Source organism: Elaeis guineensis, chromosome 5 (genome assembly GCF_000442705.2).
Source record: "Elaeis guineensis isolate ETL-2024a chromosome 5, EG11, whole genome shotgun sequence".
Classification (NCBI taxonomy): domain Eukaryota; kingdom Viridiplantae; phylum Streptophyta; class Magnoliopsida; order Arecales; family Arecaceae; genus Elaeis; species Elaeis guineensis.
The window spans coordinates 106,792,346-106,798,191 of record NC_025997.2 but is presented as its reverse complement, the minus strand read 5'-3'; the positions used below and the strand labels follow the sequence as shown (position 1 = coordinate 106,798,191).

At 38.4% G+C, this 5,846-nt stretch overlaps 1 non-coding gene and 1 pseudogene across 1 annotated transcript; both read left to right on the top strand.

Moving 5' to 3' along the window:
• The first annotated feature begins 1,057 nt into the window (after positions 1-1,057).
• Positions 1,058-5,424, top strand: LOC109505842 (xyloglucan galactosyltransferase KATAMARI1 homolog; annotated as a pseudogene).
• LOC114914253 (small nucleolar RNA R71) lies at positions 1,787-1,892 on the top strand. The gene has a single exon (XR_003801040.1). It is a non-coding gene; the product is annotated as a small nucleolar RNA R71 (small nucleolar RNA).
• Positions 5,425-5,846: the final 422 nt, after the last annotated feature.

Below are 5,846 nucleotides of genomic sequence, written 5' to 3'. Positions count from 1 at the left end.
GAGTCAACCTGTTTATTCTGTTCTTGTTTATATGACCTAGCCTACAGTGCCATAAGTAGATATCTGACACACTATCTAATCTAGGGTGCTTGCCAGTTGAATAGACTACATTAACAGGTTGTGATAACATATACACACCATTGTTCAAATGTCCACAAAAAATAGTAACACCATTCTCAATGATATTACAAATTTGTTTCTTTATTGAAATTTCATAATCATTTTTGGCCAGAAGGCCTACAGAAATGACATTTAAAAAGAAACTGGGACAGAAATGACAATCATTAAGAACAACGATATGGGATTCAAATACAAGTTTCAAGATTCCTAATGCTAGAACTGAAACTGGTCTTCCATCTCCAATGTTCAGGAACCTCTCGTATGAAGGATCTTATTTAGGTATTTTGTAGATTAGATCTAATGCATACTAATTAGATTAAAAGAAGTATTAATCTGATTTTTTTACTACGTTATAATTTTAAAATTTGCATGCATGAAAATATCGATTTTCTAACACATGCAAGCTTCACTATGAAAGAAAAAATAAATACAAGAGGAGATCACATGCTCTCAATTCTTATACATCAATCTCTCTCTTAACAACAAGCATAAAAAACCCTTACAATGCTCTAAAAACTCCCTAAGGAGACTCTCTGACCGCTGCTAACCCCCTTGCTCATGCTCTAAACTGCTACCAGATCCTCAGCCATACTCTCCAATTCTCAGACCATCTGCCCTCTTTTAAAGGGCCCAAAATGAGTCTAGATCGAATCCAGACTCCTGTTAGATCTCAAAAACCTATCTCAGTTGTCAGATCATGCCCACATGCATCTAAATCTGTCCGATCACCCAAAATAGCCCATGATCATGTGCTCATCCGATGGACTGTGACAAGCACCATGGTGAACCGCATGATGCAGTCTCCTAGACCGCACGATGGATCGCGACTCTGCCTTGGATCGCATGCACTAGGGCTGTGCTTTGGGCCGCACGCACTATAGGTCCTGCATGCTTGCGAGCCACGTGCTCGCATGTTTGGGCTGCACGCCTGTGGGCCATGGGTGCCAGCAAGCCTGGGTGCCCACAAGCCGAGCCTGTGGGCCTACAGGTCATGCCTGTAGGCTCGTGTGTGGCTATGGGCCACACCCATGGGGCTCCTCCATCTTGGACTTCACTGCTGTGGATTTTTCTACTGTAGATCGAATTTTGGGGCACCAAAACCTAACATCATCCGGATGACTTGATCTTTGTACAGTTAGGTTACCCACTAGTTATGATTTTCATGAAAAATTTAGATGATTTCTCTTGCCTGGATTGTAAGTATTGGAAAAGAGGTTATTACCTGATCTATAAGTAGTTTGGTTTTGGACTTGCTGAACTTGCTCTTGTGCAATCTCAAAAAATTGAGGTGCGGCTGAGCGTTCACTCATAAAATGGGTGTGACTAGCTCAAACATAAAGCACAAATATCGTGAGAGGAAAAGATGGAACAGGAGAGTGTCCGTCATTTAGTAAGCAATTTAGTTTTTGAGACAACTCATCCACTTTCTTGTGGATCTTTATAGAATTTCTAACTTCATAGATTCCACCTCTCTTTTGGGTAACATGAGTTTATCTTTATAAGAGGCAAACATATGATGCAAGAAATTTTCACTAAGGGTTTCAAATAATTGTCATGCCTCATCCTCACTTTTTAGCATAAGTGTCCCTCCACATGAGGTGCCAACCATTTGTCGATGTTTCTCTAATAATCCATATAGAAATACTGAACCAGTTGTCATTTAGGGACTACATAGTGTGGGCATTTATGAATGAGGTCCTTAAGTCTCTCCTATGTTTCATAAAATAATTCTCCATCTATTTGAAAAAAACTAGTGATGGCTTTCCTAATTTGATTGATTTTTTCAATTGAAAAGTATTGTTTGAGAAATTCTCTTTGGAGCTGGTCCCAGATTAAAATGGTCATTGAGTTTAACGAATTTAGCCAATGTTTGGCCTTATCCTTGAGCGAAAAGAAAAATAATTTCAACCTAAGAACATCATAAAAAAAAGTTCTAGATTTTAATAGTGGAGCATATTTCAAAAAATTCATCTAGATGTTTGTATAGGTCCTTATTACTAAGTCTATAAAATGAAGACAGCATTTGAATGATATTGGACTTGATCTTATATTGGGAGGTATCTACAGGAGGCACCTGAATACAAGGAGAACATATATATGAGGATAGGGTGAAATACTCCTTTAATTGACAAGAAGGGTTGGCTTCACCATGTGTAGCCATATTCCTAGAATGGATAGTTCTGATAGTCTTTTCAATTTCTTTATCTAATGGTTGTAGTTCTGATTGTAAAAAACGATGACCAAGCATTCAACCAAGAGTTCTAGATTACAAAAATCTTATTCTGTTGTCTATGTGTGTGTGTTTATATATATATATTAATTGCAAACAAGTTTCACACAAAAGATAAACTCTAGCTTAGTTTTAACCTAGATCTGATAGCTCCTAACTATTTCAAGTTTACCTTCAAGCCCACCAAGTTCAAAATTAACCTACCAAATTGATCAGATAAGTGTAGGATTGGTGGAAGGCTCCTCGTGCTTTTGCGGCGGTCCTCATTAAATAACCATCGCTCTTCAGGATTGTATATCTTTGAATCACTTTTCTTAGACACCAATCGATCGATCAATTTCAAATCTGATCTAATTTTTAGATTTTCTTATCCTAATGAGCTCGAATTCCTTAGGGGCTAACATCTAATTAATTTTATTTGGGGTTAGGTTAATGAAAAATGGAAGAAACTTATTTATGAGTCAAGGAAGAGTGATGAAATCTCCATCTTATTTTGTGTGAGGATTTGTACCTTTAAGATTGATTTAAGAATAATGTGCAACAAACAAGATATCTAAATGAATAAGTTTTTATTTTTATTTTTATTTCTAATATCACTATATGTATTATGATATTTTTTTTAATATTGAAACAACCGTGCCAATGGTCTTCGGTAATGATGCCAAAATTTGATGTTGTTGCAAGCACTAAAGATAATAATTTATTCTGACTCAACTATTATGTAGAATAGTGTGAGATCATATGTCAAATCCTCAAAGATCAATAGGCTGAGTTGTGTTCAAATTAGAGAATATGGTGAAAAAATGAGAATTTTAGGATTTAAGAAAGACAAAAGAAACAAGTTGATAGAGATAAAGTTTGAGAAACATCAGGTAGAAGAAAGTGCCTCAGAATTTTTGAATCCATCCTTAATCATAGATTAGTATTTTAATTAAAGCAATTTAGAGCACTAAAAACTACAAGCCTTAGTGATGATTAAGAGATAAATTTATGATTTAATATTTAATATAATTTATCTCGTTGAGCACGAATTATATCTTCAGATCACAACTTATCTCTACGCAGTCATAAACTATTTGAGAGCAATTACCATAAAATAAGAAGTACTACTACTTAAATACATGAATAAAATCATAAAAATTATTCATATTTGTAAAATATTCAATACTATTTGAAATGAAAGAAGTCTTACGATATTCAAGAAGTTGATTACATAAGAAAAAAATACACAATAAGATTCAAGAAATCAAATACAAATATGGACTTAAGGAGTTTATCTACTCTAATGAGAATGAAGAGTTTAGCTACTCATAGGTTGGATCTTGGTCACCATCAAAGGCTCTATCTTTTTTGAATGTTGGAGAAGAACTTGAAGAAGAAAAAAAAGCAGAACCTCCTTATGCCGCCACAAACTCTCTTCCAAAATCCAAAACCTGGCAGCCTCCCTCTCTGCATCTCTCTTTACTTCTCTACAATTTCTCTTCTCCCTTTTCTTGGGCCATCCCACACGTCTTTTTATAGCCCTTAAGACCTCACAAAACCCTAGCCACCCCAAGGCCTTGGCTTCTCTAGCACCTCAAATCTCATGCCTCCCCTCTTTCCTTCTTAGGTTTTTGGCGCTACAAAACCTAGGTGCCCAAATCTTTCCTATTTTGGCCCTTTCTCCTTTCTTTTTTTGGCTCTCCTCTTTGGGCAGCATCTCTTGATGGACGGTGGAGATTTAGGGACCTTGCTTTACTAATGGTTGCTTGTGCTTTGCTTGTTGCAGCCACATGCCTCTTTCATGTTTGCTCTACATCCAAATTTGCTATGAAATCTTCTCCGTTCATAAAATATTGTGATCCTTGGGCTTGGATGTGCACATGACAGACTTGGGCTTGGACTCAGGCTTCATCTTGGGCTTAGTAACTGTAAATGTTGGGGGCCTTTGCTAGTTGGTATGTGATTAAGACTTCATAATTAATAATTCCTGTAAAAGAACATAAGTATCAAATACTAAATAATAGAGATTAAATATCAAAGATTTTAATACTTCTTATGTCATATTAATGCATTGATTAACCCCACCACAAGCATCCCTCTCCAATGGGTGACCAACGACAAGCTTTCTTCCAACCAGCTTCCGGTGATAAACATCCTTCCCCACCAACATCTGGCAACAAGCATCCTTAATCAAGTTTCATTCTCACTTTCCCACCCTACCATGTTATATAGATTGGGGATACCCATTTTTTGATTGCCAATTCTGAGTTCTGCTTGTCTAATACTATATATGGAATTATGGTAGCTTTAGTAGCTTGTCATTCAAAGGATCCAAGTCAGTAATTGCATGCAAATTCTTCTTTTCAGATGAGTTGTGGTTCTATGGCCTAACTTGGATCTTCTCCAATGGCCTTGGCCCCATGCTCGGCAACTCCGAGAGCATCTTCTCCATTGTTGAGTGGTACACCACCAATCAGATTGTGCTCAAAGTCATCTTCCATAATTGGATGAAGCAGTGCGAGTGCCGAACAAATAACTCCTCCAGATCCTCCATCTTTGTTCCATTTAATGTAGAGCTTGATGTCGCCTAATACCTTTGGGGCTACAATGCATCGTTTGAAACTCATTGTCACTAGAGCTTATCCAGTGGCTCAAGTTGCAGCCAGGATTGGCAGCTATGAGAGGAAGACCACTTTCTTGTGACTAGGATAATTACAGGGGACTTTAGAAGGTCGGATGAGGAGGAAAATGTTTGGGATTGCAAGTTTTTGGTCCTTCCCCAGGCTAAGAACATGAGTATGCTAGTGATTGAATCTAGTCACTGACACATTAGTGGTTTTGTGATGCCATATCCCACATATTTTGACCCTCTCTTTGTTTGGCCAGACAAGAAGAAGAAGTTGGAGAGGCCTTGGTTATACTCTTTTGCTAATATCCAACACCTGAACTAGACCACTTTGATCCACAACCAGCTAGTTAGTGTCATGAGTCTCACCGGTGCAAGATGATGGACTATGACTTGAACATGAGCAGGTGCCACTCACCGAGCAGCATCATGAAGATGTTTCCAAAGCTCAATATTCTGTTTATAGCCCTCAAGAGACCCGTTGTTGTACAGGTGCCAGAGCACACTCAATGGAACCCCGAGGGATGGCTGTTGATTTAGCAAAATTTTGAGGGTCGACCTAGAGGGTCGACTCACCCCAGATGGGTATGAATTAAATTGGGACTAACCGCCCAACCTGCCACTTGAGTTCGATCTGACTTGATGCGAATCGACTCAAGTGTGAAGCTCCTCAGGCCCACCCGTGTGCTTATCGCTGGGTTCTAAGCCTCATGGATAAAGGCTAATAAACCCTTCCTTCTATTGGACAATTGTCTTTTAGAAGAGTAGTTAGGGGCTATGATTCTAACATGTGGTATCAGAGCGAGGTTGCAAGTTCGAAATCCCGTAGGCTCTTCGAGTGTCGCTGGGGTAGGGATTGTTGTGCAGGTACTAGCGCACACTCGATGG